This window comes from Emys orbicularis, chromosome 21 (assembly GCF_028017835.1).
Source record: "Emys orbicularis isolate rEmyOrb1 chromosome 21, rEmyOrb1.hap1, whole genome shotgun sequence".
Classification (NCBI taxonomy): domain Eukaryota; kingdom Metazoa; phylum Chordata; order Testudines; family Emydidae; genus Emys; species Emys orbicularis.
The window spans coordinates 18,986,135-19,003,741 of NC_088703.1; positions in this window are offsets into that span (position 1 = coordinate 18,986,135).

Sequence of the window (17,607 nt, forward strand, 5' to 3'; positions counted from 1 at the left end):
GCCCAGGGGGATTTGCAGCGACACTGGAAGCCTCTGCAGAACCATTGATGGGCTCCAGCTCTCTCGCCCAGGCCGGGCTCCTGAGTCCCTCCAAATAGCCCCTTCTCCCAGTCCCCTGACCCCATGTTCTCCAACTCCGCTCCCAGCTCCCGCCAGTCGGGGTTTCCTGCTGATTGTCCAGTACTTGGGGGCCTCTCTTCATCTCGCTGAACCCTCGGTTGATTTGGGTCGGCCAGAGCAAGTTCTTCAATGACTCCGGTCATTGCCCCCCACCCCAGACAGCAAGGTGACACCCCCACCCCACCTGTGCCATTCCAGGATCAGTGTTAACCCTTTTGCACCGGCTGGATGCCATGTACAGAGAGAAACTGAGGCACACCTTGGATTTTAATATATGGAGATATACCTATCTCATAGAGCTGGAAGGGACCTTGAAAGGTCATCGAGTCCAGTCCCCTGCCTTCACAGCAGGACCAAGTACCGTCCCTGACAGATTTTTTGCCCCAGATCCCTAAATGGCCACCTCAAGGATTAAACTCACAACCCTGGGTTTAGCAGGCCAACACTCAAACCATTGAGCTATCACTCTCCTTCGTATCCTTCAGGCAAATATGACAGAAAATTCCCACTTCGTCACACCAGGCACCTGGGAAAAGCAGCGGGCCGGGAAACACAGGGACGGGAGTGTGGGTGGAAGAACCAAATCAAGGGGCTACCCCAGCCAGCACCTGGCGCGCCACGAAGGAGTCAGCAGGCGCCTCCACCAGGCGCTCTGCCCAGAAGAGTGGGACAACGAGGGAATGAGCCCACACCCACATTTGCTGAGAATCCTCCCCTGGGACGGTCTCTTGGATCTATTGGGTTACAGGAGGGGAGCGTGGAAATGTAGGAGAAAGGGCTGCCGGATCTTCTGGTGGAGCTGGAAGAGGAGCTGGGCCTGGATCCTTGACACAGGGGGGCAGACGTTGGGCGACCGTGAACTGTGCCAGCCGTGCACAGAGGTGCCGACTTTCTGATTTCCTGAGGGGTGCTCGACCGACCCCTCCATCCCAAGCCCTGCCCCCACTCTACCCCTTCCCCTCGAACAGGGAAAACTGAGGCACGGAGCAGGGTAGTGACTCGCCCATGGTCACCCAATGGCAGAGCCAGGGATAAAACCCAGGTGTCCTGCATCCCAGTCCAGTGCTAGAGCCATTAGGAGCCCCGAGGCCCTGGCTGGAGAGTGAGACCGTCCCCCCGAGCCCCATCCCTCCCAGAGAAGTCAATATGGGGGGGGGGTCCCAGCCCTAGAGACAAGGACCCATCCCCTGCCCCATCCCTTTGCTAGAGACCCCACTGAGGCGCTCAAGCCCCTCTGCCCCCTCCCCCATTCTCTAGCTCTTTCGCAGCAGAACGCAGCCCCACGGGTAGGGCACCGCGAGGCCACAGGCCAAGCGTGGGGCTGGTGAGGGTGTGGGTCTGAGTTTCCCTGCCCCCTTTGGGGGCTCTGTGACCTGAGCAAGTGACCCAGCAGGAGCTGGGGCAGGGGACAAAAGGGGCCAGTCCAGGCCCCAGGCCCTGAGAAACATTTCGCCCGCAAGGCGTCGACGTCCACGCAAGCTCCAGCAGAAAAACATTTGGGAAGATCCAAAATGGGAGCGGAAAATTTCCTCCCAGCTTTTTCCTTTAGCTTCCTTCCGGCTTCCAATGGCTTTCGCCTCTTTGTGATCAGGGCACCCTCACGCCGGGCGCGGCCCAGACACAAAATCACCAAGATTGTGGTCCATAAACAATGACCAATTATCATCTAGGCAGGGGCTGGGGCTCTCTGCTCCCTCTAGAGGGGAGAAGAGGCAAAGCCTGCTCTGTCCAGCCTGATTTACATGCTGTTTACCCATAGTCCCACCTGCTGAGTTTGGCTGATCTACTTGGCAAGTGCTCATGCGTCAGTGTGTAAATGTGACAATAGATTATTATCCTCGCTGGACTCAAGATGGGGCAGGGGGCTGGGGCATGAAGCCACCTGGCTGAGAGGTCACCCCGAGTGTACAAGCAATGTCGTTTGGTTGGGTAATGAAATGGGTAGGGCAGGGGGATGGGAGGTCTGGAAATGAGGGAGAGGATAGAGATTTGGAGAGGGTAGGGCAGGGCTATTTTGTGGGTTCCCCTTCTAGAGGTTTGCTTTCCTGTCCCTGTGAGCACAAATCTTTGGGGCACTCAGAGCAGAGGCTCATTGGCTGTGAGGTCAAGCTGAATGAGGTGAATGGACTGTGGTAATACAGCGTTTGATGCAATGCGGCCCCCATCTCGGTGACTCTGTCTGGGCAGCGCCCGGCGCGACGGGGCCCTGATCTCAGTGACTCTGTGTCTGGGCAGCGCCTGGCCCGACGGGGCCCCCATCTCAGTGACTCTGTGTCTGAGCAGCGCCCAGCACAAGTGGACACATGGGCCGTGCTGAGCGAGTCTCTGGTTTCCTGTTCTACCGACATTTCCTGCCCAGCGCTGGCTGCAGCGTCACTGCCCAGTTGCTGCCATGGGCCCCGACGCCATGGGCCAGGCGTTCGTCCTCTTCCTCATCTGCTGTGAGTAGATTCCCCTGCCCACCCCCTATGCCCACCCTATGGCCAGAGTGTCCCCCCACCCAGCCCCCACCCCATGGCCAGAGTGTCTCTCCGCCCAGTCCCCACCCCGTGGCCAGAGTGCCCCCCCACCCATCCCATGGCCAGAGTGTTCCCCCACCCAGCCCCCACCCCATGGCTGGAGTGCCCCCCCCGCCCAGCTCCCCCACCCCATGGCCAGAGTGCCTCCCTACCCAGCCCCCACCCTGTGGCCGGAGTGACCTCCACAAACCTAGCCCCCCCACCCCATGGCCAGAGTGACCCCCACCCCGTGGCTGGAGTGCCCCCCCCAGCCCTCCACTCTGTGGCTGGAGTGTCCCACACACATCCAGCCCCCCCACCCCACCCCACCCCATAGCTGGAGTGCCCAATCCAGCCCCCCACCTCACTCAGAGGCTGGGATGTGCTGGCTTAGGGACTCTGGAGTCCAGCTGTTTGGTGTATCCTTAGAGGAGGGACAGTGCCAGGGGTAGCCCCATCTCCACCACCCCCTCCGACCCCCTCCACTGCCCCCTCCACTTGTTACCAGATTTGCCCGTTACTTCGGGGTTCGCTCATTTATTAGGGTTACTGTTCTGGGGGGTGGGGGGTTCTGTACTTCTATCAATGTATAGCTGGTATCACTTGTGTTCTCATACGGAGCTCTACTTCTCCCTGCTGCAAGTTCCCTCCCAATGGCGCGACCCTGCAGGACCTCGGTTCCCCAGGGCTGGGTTCCTCCAGCCCCAGAATCAGATGAACACACACATTAACAGAGAGCGTCTGAGAGGACTGGGTTAATCAGCACTCCCATGCTGACCCCTTATATGTCCCAGGACTCAGCAGACTGGGTCGAGCAGCACTTCCAAGCTGCCACCCTCATATGTCCCAGGTTCAGCACGTCTCCAGCCCCACTTTCACGTTACAATTGTTCTCATAGTAACCCACTTGATGAGCAAACCCCACAGGATTTTTGGGCGCTGCAAGGAACTTTTAGCTCAGGTACGAGATGCGTTGCTGCAGAGCAAATGAGGAAACCAAAAAACACCCACAAGGGGGGGAGGGAGAGAGAGAGAAGCAACCAGCTTAACTATGAAAGTTATTTATTGCCAGGTGTCACAGAGTGTGGGGGAGTCAGGGCCCTGAACCCACCACTTCCTGCGATTCACCGTGACTCGCAGCCAGCCAGTAAAACAGAAGGTTTATTAGACGACAGGAACACAGTCCAAGACAGAGCTTGTTGGTACAGAGAACAGGACCTCTCAGTCAGGTCCATCTTTCAGGGTGGGGAGCCCAGATGCCGGTTCTGGGCCTCCCCCCCATCTCCCCAGCCAGCTCCAAACTGAAACCCCCTCCAGCCGCCTCCCACAGCCACACCCCCGGCTCCTCCTCCAGCCTTTGTCCAATTCCCCGGGCAGAAGGTGTCACCTGGCCCCAACCCCCTCCTGGGCTCAGGTTACGGGCTCAGGTATCATCCCTCAAGCGAAGTCACACCCTGATATCCCACCACCATCCAGCACCAATGCAGACAGTAAACCACGCAACATTCCCAGGTCAATACTCCCTACTCCGTCACACCTACTCGGTCACACCAGGTAATAACCATACAAGGGGAGCCAAATGAACAAAACAGTTATAATATGAAATCTAACTTAAATTGATTATAAAAGTCAGGTTTACAAAACTATAATTGATCACACAAGTTCAGGGTCAGAAGGCTACACCTAGAGAGAGAGAGAGAGCTGGGTTCTCACCACTCTGTGAAGCTTGAATCGATCAGGGTCCCAGGTGGTGGTGGTAGCTGAGGGTCTGGAGTGCTGGAGACAGGCAGAGCCCCCAGCACGATCAGTCAGGAGAAGATGACGTCCGAATGGAACTGATGCAGATTTTGGATCCAGGCATCAGAACACTTACTTGAGCGTGGGTAGGGGTTTTTGTAGGGCAAGAACAATGGTTCGAGGGAGAACACTAGATGTGTTTATGTGTAAACAAGGGAGGATACAAAAGTTGTTTTGTTCAGGCTAGACAGTGGGAGCTGGTCATTCCTGGCTATGGACGGTGTTCCTTGGAGGGAGCTCACAGTGCAATTAGGGAGCTTCACTATTTCGGATACCAATGGAGGATTCGTTACTAGAATTGGTCTGATAACTGCTGAGCTGGGGGTGTGCAGGCGTGGGCTCATTAACAGCTGGAGCAGAGATCCCCCATGATGCCGTGCTTCCCTGCTTCCCTGGCCCCAGAGTTCCCTGCGGTTCTTGCCTTGGAATCTCTGGTCTCCAGTCTGTAGCTGATGGAGATGCCTCCTTGTCCCATCTCCCATGCAAATGAGGACAGGGCAGTTTCCTTATCCTGTCACCCTTGTCCCAGGGGTTTCGGTGGGTCTCCCACGGCCTTTCCATTGGTTGTTTGTAAGTCTGTCGTCTGATCGGCTTTTGGTGCAAGCAGAGGCTGCGGGGGTGGGGTCTTTCGTGAGGTCAGACAGGCTGGGTACTGCGCCCTGGTTCCCCAAGAACACAGAGCTGATAGGGAACACACTCCTCCACTTGCCCCCCTCTGCGCCACCCCCCACAGACCACCCCACAAACCCCTTCCACTGCCCCTCCACTGCCCCCCTCTGCCACCCCCCACAGACCACCCCCACAGACCCCTTCCACTGCCCCTCCACTGCCCCCCTCTGCCATCCCCCTCAGACCTCCTGCACTGCCCCCTCCACTCCCCCACACAGGGCCCCCCTCCACTGCCCCCCTCTGCCATCCCCCTCAGACCTCCTTCACTGCCCCCTCCATTCCCCCACACGGGGCCCCCCTCCACTGCCCCCTCCACTCCTCCACAGCCCCCCTCTGCTACCTCCACAGACCCCTCCACAGACCCCTCTGCCACCCCCCACAGACCACCCCACAGACCCCCTCCACCGCCCCCCTCTGCCATCCCCCACAGACCTCCTGCACTGTCCCCTCCACTCCCCCACACAGGGCTCCCCTCCACTGCCCCCACAGCCCCCTACCCTCTACCTCCCCTCCCACCTCCCAAGCCCCTCCACTGCCCCCCTCCACCCACACCCACACCCGCTCTGCCCGGGGCCGTGTCTCTGGCCCAGTCTGCCTGTTGGACAGGAGCCATCGGTGTGGGGAAGTCTCAGTGCCAAGAGAGCTGGAAGCCCCACGGGGTGCCTGACCCTTCCCCCGGACCCCCTAGAGCCCCTACCCCCAGGGACCCCCATTTGCCCCCCAGGGCCCCTCCCACCAGGGACCCACCCTGCCCCCAGATTGACAATCCCCCTCCTCGTTACAGGTGCTCTGAGGATTGGCCGCCCCCCGGCTGCTGCAGCACGTGAGTGACCCTGGGATGGGGGATAGAGAGGTTGGGATGGAGGATCGTGGGTCAGTCTGGGGGCCTGACCCCTCCCCGCATCCCATGCAACCCTCTGGGAATCCCAGTGAGCCAGGCCTTCCCGCTTCAGGGAGGGGCTGGGCCATGGGGGAGAGATCTCTGAATCCCCCCCAGTAGGGTTGCCAACTTTCTACTCGCACAAAACCGAACGCCCTTGCCCTGCCCACTACCCCGCCCCTCCTCCAAGGTCTTGCCCCCGCTCTGAGACCCTCCCTGCCCCCACTCACTCCATTACCCCCCCCCCCCGTCACTCGCTCTCCCCACCCTCACTCACTCGCTCACTTTCACCAGGCTGGCTCAGGGGACGGGGATGTGGGAGGGGGTGAGGGCTCCGGCTGGGGGTGTGGGCTCCGAGGTGGAGTCGGGGCTGAGGGATTTGGGGTGCAGAAGGGGGCTCTGGGCTGGGGCAGGGGGTTGGGGTGCAGGAGGCGGTGAGGGCTCTGGCTGGGGGTGCACACTTTGGGGTGGGGCTGGGGATGTGGGATTTGGGGTGCAGGACAATGCTCTGGGCTTGGGCCAAGGGGTTCAAAGGGTGGGAGGGGGATCGGGGTGCAGGCTCTGGGTAGCGCTTACCTCAGGCAGCTCCCAGAAGCAGCGGCATGTCCCTCCTCCAGCTCCTACACAGAGGCGCAGCCAGGCGGCTCTGCACGCTGCCCCGTACGCAGGTACCACCCCCACAGCTCCCATTGGCCACGGTTCCCGGCCAATGGGAGCTGCAGGGGCGGCACTTGGGGCGGGGGCAGCATGTGGAGCCCCCTGGCTGCCCCTACATGTAGGAGCCAGAGGGGGGACATGCCACTGCTTCCGGGAGCCATGTGGAGCCAGGGCAGGCAGGGAGCCTGCCTTAGCCCTGCTACGCTGCCAACCGGACTTTTCATGGCCCGGTCAGCGGTGCTGATCGGAGCCACCAGGGTCCCTTTTTGACTGGGTGTTCCAGTCAAAAACTGGACACCTGGCAAACCCTACCCCCTAGGGGGAGGGGAGAGGACTCTGCCCCCGTAGAGGATGGGGGAGGGGAGAGGTCTCTGCCCCGCAGGGGATGTGGGTGGGGGAGGGGACAAGTCTCTGACTCTGGGGGGGGTGGGGGGTGGGGGGGGAGAGAGGTCTCTTCCCCCTGGGGGTTGGAAGATGGGGGAGAGGGGATAGGTCTCTGCCCCAGGGAGTGGGGGAAGGGGAGGGCAGAGATCTCTGCCCCCTGGGGTATGGGGATTGTGGAGTGGAGGAGGGGAGGGGAAAGGATTCTGCCCCCTGGGGGGTGGGGGAAGAGATAGGTCTCTACCCGATGGGGGGTGGGGAAGGGGAGAGGTCTCTGCCCCCCGGGGTGCAGGGTGTGAGAGTTCTGTGTCTCATTGCCCCTCCCGCTGTCACCCCAGACAAGGCCTCACTCCAGGTGACCCCCGGCGGGGGGCGTGGTCCCTGCCGGGGGGGCGGGTTTCCCTGCGCTGCCTCTGCCAGGTGCCCTGTGCCCGGCTCTTCCTCTACAGGGGCACGGGCCCCGTCCCAGTGCAGCACACCGAGGTGCGGGGCCAGGCGGCCGAGTTCCCCATCGTCCACGCCGGCCCAGGCGACACCGGCACCTACCGCTGCAGGTACCTGAGCCTATATGGGCAGCCCCGGTGGTCAGAGAGCAGCGACCCCGTCCGGCTCGTCGTGGGAGGTGAGTCCCCGAACATGCGGCTGACTCTGGGGTGGGGTGCGGGTGCTGGTTATACGGGGACCCCTCACCCAGAGCTCAGATGCAGCCACCTCTGGGGTGAGGCGCAGAGGCTAATTATACGGGGACCCCTCACCTGCCGCTGGGACACAGCCCCTCTGGGGTGGGGTGCAGGGGCTGGTTATACGGGAACACCTCATCCGGAGCAGAGATGCAGCCATCTCTGGGGTGGGGCATGGGGGCTGGATATACGGGAACTCTCACCCAGAGTGGAGATGCAGCCACCTCTGGGGCGGGGCGCAGGAGCTGCTTAACAGCACAAAGCAACACCCCAAGCATTTGGGCAGGAAGTGAGGGAGAATCCAGTGGAAAGCGCAGAGGGTATTTAGGGCAGTCGTGTGGAAGACCCCTCCCACACACATACACACACACACATACACACACCCATTATGCACGAAAAATTCGCAGGGATCCAGAGATGCCCTCCTGGAAGGAGCTGAATGAAAGGCCTCCCCTTCACTGCCTTTCTTCTGTACCCCCTTCCCAGCTCCCGCCAGCGAACGCTGTTTCTCTTCACTTTGCTTTCATCCTTTTTCTCCAGCGCGCTGGATTTTTCTGCGCGTGCGGCGTGGGGCTTTGTACGACACAAGTCACTGGGTCCGGTTGCGCCCCATCGAACTGGGGAGAATTAACTGTTGGGCGTCTCGCTGCAGCGGGGCGGCCAATGGGGCCCATGGGCTGAGAAACCGAAGCCCGGTTTGTGTGGGTTTTTCCTATACAACTATTTTTAAAATCAGAATCAAAAGTTAATAGGGGGGGAAAAATGAGAACTCCCCACCCACACACTGGGGTTTGGCCAGGATGCCGGGGTTCCTGCCCCCCATCTGGGGGGACATGCCAAGGGATCTGTACTGCCCAGGCGCTGGCAGGGCCGGGGGATGGTGCCCGAGACAGCGGCAGGGGTAGCAGCCAGACAGACCAGGCTGGGAGGTTTCTGGTGCTGGGCTTAAACACCGCTCCCCCCCCCCCCGCACTGCTCTTTGTACAGGCGCCAGCCCGGATTCCAGCCCTGCCACCCCCGCCAAAGACCCCAGCCCCACCACCCTGGCACCCCTGTCGCACAGCCACAGCCCTCCGCCGGGTAAGTGACATGGGAAACAGAGGCCCAGGGCTGGGTTCGGATCTCAGCCCTCCAGGGTCAATCCAGAGTCACTCCTGACTGCTGTGGGGTCATACAGGGACCCCTCGCCTGGTGCTGAGATGCGGCCCCTCTGGGGTGAAGCACAGAGGCTGTTTAACAGCACAAAGAAACACCCCAAGAGTTTGGGACAGGAAGTGACAGATAATCCAGTTGAAAGCAAAGAGGGTATTTAGGGAGGATGAACAGAATCCTCTCCCCCCCCCCCCCACCCCCGCTGGGGTTTGGCCAGGATGCCAGGGTTCCCACCCCCCATCTGGGGAGACATGCCAAGGGATCTGTACTGCCCAGGCGCTGGCAGGGCCGGGGGATGGCGCCCGAGACAGCGGCAGGGGTAGTGGCCAGATAAACTGAGCTGGGAGATTTCTGGTGCCGCGTTTAACACCCCCACCCCTTTATACAGGTGCCAGCCGAGATTCCAGCCCTGCCACCTCCCCCAGAGACCCCAGCCCCACCTCCCTGGGGCACAGCCACAGCCCTCCGCCAGGTAAGTGACGTGGGAAACAGAGGCCCAGGGCTGAGTTTGGATCTCAGCCCCCCAGGGTCAATCCGGAGTCACCCCCGATTGCACTGGGAGCTGGGTGAGGTCTGATCTTAACACACCCCCCCACCCCCAGGACGTGGCTGCAGATTGACCCCTCCCCTCTTTAGCAGCTCCGGCCCCACCCTGGCACCTGGATTTCACCCAGGGCAACATCGTTCGTCTGGGCCTGGGCGCCGGCGTCCTGCTGGCCCTGGGGCTGATCCTGGCTGAGTCCTGCCACAGCTGGGAGAGACGAAGACCCTGGACCAAGAGAGCTGCCAGACGCAGGGGAGGGGTCCCCCCACCAGGGCGTCTTGTGCCCCTCGACCACGACCTCCCCCGCTGGGGAGGCTGCTCCTCATTCCCGACCCGCAGCCCCATGAAGTCCAAAGCCGTCTGCGAAGAGTTACGAAGGGATCTCGCAAAACGGGCACTGCACATTGGAAACCATCATCCCAACTAACAGACAGGGTCTAAATGCTGTTATCACTCAGGAAAGAGATCTCAGCGTCAGTGTGGAGAGTTCTCTGACAACATCCGCTCAATGCGCAGCGGCAGTCAAAAAAGCCAACGGAATGTTAGGAACCAGTAGGAAAGGGATAAATAATAAGACAGAAAATATCATGTTGCCTCTATATAAATCCATGGGACGCCCACACCTTGACTACTGGGTGCAGATTCGGTCGACCCAGCTCAAAAAAGATACATTGGAATTGGAAAACGTTCAGAAAAGGGCAACAAAAATGATCAGGGGGCTGGAACGGCAGCCGTACGAGGAGAGATTAATCAGACTGGGACTGTTCAGCTTGGAACAGTTTAGGCCAACCCTCTTCCCCCCCCCCCCCCGAATTTCACCATCCGTGCTCTGCAGTACGGGGGTGCCAGTGACCCCTTTCACACAGCAAGCCTCTGAGTGTGACCCCCCCCTTATAAATTCAAAAGGGAGGGTAATTTAATGGGGGCCTAGGGCTGGCAGCCCCATGGACCCCCATGTAACCACCTTGTGACTCCCTGAGGGGTCACGACCCCCAGTTTGAGAACCCCTTTGCTAGAGCAGTGGTTCCCAAACTTTAACAACCTGTGAACCCCTTTCACTAAAATGTCAAGTCTCGCAAACCCCCTCCTAAACATGAATATTTCCAGGGATTGTCTCCTTTACCTGAGCAAGCAGTGATCTCGGAAATATAAAATTTGTTTTTATGACATGCGTATTACACACTATTTATTATCAATTATTATTTATTATGACAGTATTTTTATTACATTATGAAAACGGCAACACTCATCCAAGATCTCGCTTTCGTAGCTTGTATCGCTTTGAATAAGCCTGTTATAAGACAAGCCTCCTATGTTTCATCAAGGAGTGTCAGATGTGAAACAGAAGGAAGGTATTTAAGAAGCCAACTCAAAGAGTTCCTCCTACACAAGCATTCAGGTCTTGAGCAGTCCAGGCAAACAACGCACATTACAACAAAGCTTAAACTTGTTTTTCATAATCATTTTAAAAACAATACTAGCTGCCTATTTCATTCTAAAAACAGCCAAAGATATCCACCTCCCTTTCCATTTCTTATAAGGTGTCTTGAAGTTTAAATCTCCTCAGTGTGATAGATAGGTTTGCTTTCATCTGCTTAGCTCTTGGAAGTCCAGGGGCTTTGGGCTGCTGGCCCCGTGCTGCCCGGGGTCCCTAGGGACAGCTCTGTCCGCCATTAGGGAATTTTTTCCTGAGAACCCCTTGTAACATTTTGCGAACCCCAGTTTGGGGACCACTGTGCTAGAGGGTCTCAACAACACAGCGGTCAGCATTGAACCTGGGCCAGCAAACCGGTCGGGGGATATGATGGAGGTCTATGAAATCCTGACTGGTGTGGAGAAAGTCATTAAGGAAGTGTTATTTACTCCTTCTCATAACACAAGAACTAGGGTCACCCAATGAAATTGACAGGCAGCAGGTTTAAAACAAACAAAAGGAAATACTTCTTCACATAACACATGGTCAACCTGTGGAACTCCTTGCCAGAGGATGTTGTAGAGGCCAAACGTATAATGGGGTCTGGAGGACCCCATTAGCCAAACTGGTCAGGGACGCAAACCCATGCTCTGGGTGTCCCTAAATCTCTGGAGCCAGAAGCTGGGACTGGACGACCGGAAATGGATCAGTGGATCATTGTCTGTGCCGTTGCACTCCATAATATTTTATGGAAATATGCTAATGAGTGTGAATATGGTGTAACTAGAATATGCTTTATGCAAAAGGTCTCTTGTAAGGTATCATTACAAAGCTTATAATCTACTGAGTGTGGTCATCCAATTTGTATGAATGTATCATTCTTGTATCTTAAACTAGGAATATGAAGTATAACTCTGAGGTCCTACTGTAGTTATGCAAAGTGTGGGCCATTAATGGTGGCTTAGAATCCTGATGGCTCCCATTGACTAGGGCAATTGGTTGTAAATGGTTCTGTTTACTTGCAAACCTTCCTCTGTATGTGTAGGCCAGCCCAGGAAGAATGAAGACTCTCACAGGGGTCTCACAGGACATGTGACCATGTCACATGATACTGGAATCCATATTAAACCTGGTGCTTTTCCATTTAGCAGGAGAGGTGGGAACCCAGAGAGACAAAAGATTCCCACATTGTGCCAAAGCGATAAAAGGGGGTGGAACAGAACAAAGTGGGTCCCAGTCATGAAAAAGCCCCTAGTTTCCACCTAAGATGCCTGCTGGAACTAACAAGGACTGTACCAGGGGAAAGGATTGGGCCCAGATTAGGAAGGAGTCTAGTCTGAGAAAGAAGCTTATTGGAACATCTCGGTAATCAGTTTCTTACTGTATTAGGCTTAGACTTGCATATTTTGTTTTATTTTGCTTGGTAACTTGCTTTGTTCTGTCTGTTATTACTTGGAACCACTTACATCCTACTTTTTATACTTAATAAAATCACTTTTGTTTATTGATAAACCCAGAGTAAGTGATTAATACCTGGGGGAGCAAACAGCTGTGCATATCTCTCTATCAGTGTTATAGAGGGCGGACAATTTATGAGTTTATCCTGTATAAGTTTTATACAGAGTAAAACGGATTTATTTGGGGTTTGGATCCCACTGGGAGCTGGGTGTCTGGGTGCTGGAAGCAGGAATACCTGCTGAGTGGTTTTCAGTAAAAACCTGCAGCTTTGGGGGCGTGCTTCAGACCCTTGGTCTGTGTTGCAGCAGACTATCGTGTCTGGCTCAACAAGGCAGGGTTCTAAAGTCCCAAGCTGGCAAAGAAAACGGGCTCAGAGGTAATCTCAGCACATCAGGTGACTGTCCCAAGGGGGTCTCTGTGACCAAACCCGTCACATTGCCCTGTTCTGTTCATCTCCTCTGAAGCACCTGGCCCCAGCCACTCTCAGACGACAGGATACTGGGCTACACAGTTCATTGCTCTGACCCAGTGCGGCTGTTCTTACCTGTTATGATCCCAGCCACGTGGCCGGTGCCCCTGGGAAGTTGCTTTAGGGGAGAAAGTCCTTTAGCCCAGGATCTGAGCCTGTGAAAGTGACATTTCGACTCAAACAGTGGTCTTCTGCGTTGGGTTTCCCGGTAGCCCGCTCTGTTTCCACCCTCCTGCCTCGGCAGCTCGGCTGTCGTCAGCGGTGGTAATAACTTTCTGGTTGTTTCCGTTGTGGTGTCCTGAAGGCCTGACCCTGAGCTGGGACCAGCTGTGGGTATCCGGCCATACTGCTCGTTACCATGCGCGTCCGTGTCAGGGGCTGCACGCCGCTGGGCAACGCCTGCAGAAGGGGCTTGGGGTGCCACCGCTGATACCCTGCAAAGCAAAGCACAGGCCGACCTAGCCCAGAGGCAATTGCTCGGGGGGCTGGTGGTGTCCTGGAGCTGACGACCGACAAACCAGTGGCCTGGTTTCCAGAACCAGCGGAACCAATTTGGCTAAAATTCTCCCCCCAAAATTCATCCCACGGCGGCCGCCTGGGCTGGGGCAATTCCATCCCCAATGACGAACATCTGGCAAAGTTATCAGCATTTGGAAAACAGGGGCTTATAATGGGAAGAGTCTTTCCCCACCTCTGGGAGGGGAGTGAGGTCTAGTGGTTAGAGCAGGGGGGGCTAGGACTCCTGGGTTCTCTCCTCCTGTGATGAAGTGGCAATGTTCTTAATGTTTTGTATGAATATGCTGTGTGTGCCTCAGTTTCCCCTGTGTGTTACTCAAGTATCTAGGTGGTGGGACAAGGGTGTGTGATTATTGCAGAGCCCCTAGAGGGCAGGTGTGATGCCGACGGGCTGCCTGGGCTCAGACAATGGCTGACACTCCGTGTCCAGGTAACTGATGGCCAGGGCCCACCCTCTGCGTGAGCCAGCCGGAGGTGTTGGAGAACAAAGCGAGAGGTGGCAGCCAGGGACCTGCTTGCCCGGGAAAGAGACAAAGGGCGGAGGAGGGGCAACTGGGCGTAAAGCTGGAAGCGGGTCAGTCTCCTGGTTTGGGACTTGGGTGGGAGGAGCCCGGGGGGGGGCGGTTCTGGATTCCTCCCCGAGATGGACTTTGCTGACTGCTCCTGATTTCGGTGCTAATGAGCTCTGTTCTACACTGTGCTCCTGATGACTAATAACCCTTCTGTTTTCCACGCTGGCCCAGAGTCCCTGCTGAGTGCAGAGGTGGGCTGCAGGGCCCCTTTGGGGGAGCGTGTGAGGCTTCCCCAGGGGTCCCAGCCAGGTGGACTAGCTGCGGGGAGCTCACAGTGTGAACAGGGGTGCTGAAGCCAAGGAGGGTTGCCCTACGCAGAGTGGGCCCTGGGGGATGTCACATTGCGACGAGGAACCTGTCTGACTTCATTCGGCGCGGTCCCAGAGCACCACGCCTGCGCACTTTGTTACACCTCCACAAGCTCCCTCCCCTCTCGCTGCCTCAGTTTCCCCCTCTGGAGACTGGGGCTACCGATCCTGGCCAGGCTTTGAGGTCTATGAGGCAGAAGGGCCCATTATTATAATACACCCCCTCGCTGCGGGGCACCTGCAGCCCTGTCCAGTTTCCAGCTCTGTCAGGGGGACAGAGGAAGGAAATCCAGCTGGGCAGAGATTAAATTCGGGGGGAGGGGGTGGGAATGGCGAGTGTCTATTACCCCTGTGTCAGGGAGCCCAGCTGTGGCAGAGTGGGAATTTTTCATAATAATTTGTATTAATCCTGTGTGTGCCTCAGTTTCCCCTATGCAGTGCCTGGTTAACTAGGTGGTGGGAAAAGGCTGTTTACTCTTCGCAGAGTCCCAGGTTTGACTGACGCCAGCTGTCCGGGGCCGGGCCCCTGGCCCATGGAGGGTCCCAGAAGAAAATGGCCCGGCTATATGGCCCCCCTCCTCAGGAAGTGAGACGGGTGTGAGCAGCTGGAGGACAAAGGAGGGGGACCAGGTGTCCCGAACCCAGGCCGAAGGCTGGAGGAGGGGCTGGGGGGTCACTCCATGTGGGGCGCTGGGAACAGGACGCTCTTTGGGACTGGGACTCGGCGGGGGGCCGAGCAGAGCTCGGGGCTCTGGCCCGACCCACATAGACTTTGCTGTAACTTTAACCAAGGACTGTCTACACTGTGTCCTGACCCCTCCTGCATCCACACTGCTGGCTGAGTCACTCCAGATCAAGGGAACGTTGGGGGAGGGAGAAACCTGGCTCCCATTTGGTGTGTGAGTCTACCTCCAGGGTCCGATCCCAGCGGACTCGCTGCGGGGAGCACCTGGCATACCCCAGGGGGACGGCAGGCTCCAAGGGCCGGTCCCCGGAGGTGGTGTGAAGCCGAGGGGCTGACCCCAGTGAGTGTGACCCACAGGGGGCTGACGTACCACAGGACTCCTCCCAGGGACTGCTCCAGAGCCGGGCCAGAGCACCGGATCTGTGGATCCGTGACGGGGGGTGGGGGAGAGCCTGTGGCAGCCGTGGCCAGTGGTTTCCCCTTGGAGCACTCGGGCGGCTCTGATCCGTGGCCCAGTGGCAGGGGGCATCCCGGGTCTGCCGCGCTGCCTGGCGTGGCCTCGGCTGATCCAGCCCCGGGCTGTCCCCCAAGGCCACAGGGGGCTCAGCGAGAGGAAGATGCTGTCACTGTGGTCTAGGGCCCAGTCCACGGACGTCCTGGTGGGTCCCGGGGGCGCACGGCGTGTGAACGCCCACGTGTGGGGCAGATCCCAGCAGCCCGTGGTGTACACTGTCCTCCAGCACAGCCTGAGCCAGGGCAGGTGGGAGTGACGCCCTCAGACCCCGCGCCCTGCTCCCACCGGGGCTGGAGGCGGGGCAGAGGGGGCAGCACGGAGGGGTGGAGCGGACCGAGCCGTGCCCAGAGGAGGGGTAAAGCAGAGGGGGTGGGGCGGACCGAGCCGTGCCCAGAGGAGGGGCAGAGCGGAGGGGGTGGGCACCGGAGAGGGGATCGGAGTTGGGGGGAACCCGATGCCCGGCGGTCTGAGCGGACGTATCGAGCGGCTGAAGACACCCTGACCCCCAGAAATATTCCACGCCTGTCCGATTGCAGCCAGCAGGAGGCAGCGGGCTCACACCCATGCCCCTCGGCCTAACAAATTCTTCCTTCTCCTGCTCTGAATAAATTCCTGGCCAGCCCCCAGAGGTGGGACCTGCCTGCACCCGGCCTCACAACAGCTCACCGATTGGGCGTCTCCTGTGCTCGCTGCCCGACTGCTCAGTAGTTTCACCCCTTTGATTTTATCCACATATTGGTTTATTTACTGCCCCCTGCTGGGAAGAACCAGACCAGTTCCCCCTGCCCCCACCTCACTCCTGGCTGGGTGCAATTAGGAGCGAGTCCAGAGCTGGAAAACAAGGCCAGGTGCTGCTGAACTGTAGCCGTGAGTTCATGCACCGCTGTGGATAATAACGCCCGTCTCTGTAGGGTGAGCGCTGTTAAAACCTCCATGACAGCAGTCCGGGCCCCGAAGCACTTGCGATCGGAAGTAGACAAAAGGCGCATCGCAACAGACCGCCTTTCGACGCTGAAAGGCAAACGTTATGAAGGGGTGAAACTACCGAGCAGTCGGGCAGCGAGCACAGGAGACGCCCAATCGGTGAGCTGCTGTGAGGTCGGGTGCAGGGCAATTATTGAGTGATCCATCCCGTTGCCCACTCCCAGCTCCTGGCAGTCGGGGGCTAGGGACACGCAGAGCATTGGGGTTGTATCCCTGACCCTCCTGGCTGATAGCCAGGAACTTCTCTCATTCTCTTTTGAATCCCGTTACAGTTTTGGCTACACAACATCCTGGCAAGGAGTTCCACAGGTTGACTGTGCGTTGGGTGAAGAAATACTTCTTTTCCTTCGTTTGAAACCTGCTGCCTGTTAATTTAATTGGTTGCCCCCTGGTTCTTGTGTTATGTGATCAGATCCCCCCTCAGTCGTCTCTTTGCCAAACTGAACAGACCTCAGCTAGCTCCCACGGGCACCTTCATCACAATGCTATTACTGCAGGCATCCGCCCCGGTCCTCACCCATCCCGTGCTCACCAAAGGGGGATGTGGAGACAGGGGTGTCCAGCAAGCTCCCCACCCCCACCCCACCACAGTTCCCAAATCAAAGCCAGAGACGCGGATGATGGGGTCAGCATGGAGCTCACCTCCTCCGTGGAGGAGCTGGAGCAACAGCCAAGCGAGATCGCGCTCGGGGGGGGACCTGTCAAATGCAGGGCCTGCAAGCCAGACCCCTCAGCTTCTGGCATCAAAAGCCTGAGCTGGCTCTGCGCCTGGAGTAGAGAGCTCTGAGCCAGCCTGTGCAGCAAGACATGCCTGGCTGCTGGGCGAAGGCGGATCCCTGTGTTCAGAACTCTGTCAGGATGGTCCATGGACACTCAGGTGGGCAGGGGCAACATGTGGGCCTCGGTGGGGGGGGTGTTAACGTGCCCCCCGGTTACCCGCACAATATTCTCTGTTACTTGCACACTCTAGGGGCACCCACCTTTACTCAGTTCCTAGGGCTCAAGGTGTAACCCTCTTAATTTAGGCACCCACTCTCATCCTTCTGTGGGCTCAGGCGTAACCTTACACTCTAGGGCACCCAACCTTACCCTGTTCCTAGGGCTTAGGCAGGGGTGAAAGTAACTTAAAGGACTTACCGGGATGCCAGAGTCCTGAGCAGGGGGCATGGCCTCAACTGAAAGGGGTGTGGCCTCAACCAGAAGAGGCGGGGCCTTTAAATCCCCGGGCCCTTTAAATCGAGATAATGTTGCGTGGGAGTTTTAGTAGTTTACTGTCTGCATTAATATTAGATGGGGATGGAAAATAAGGG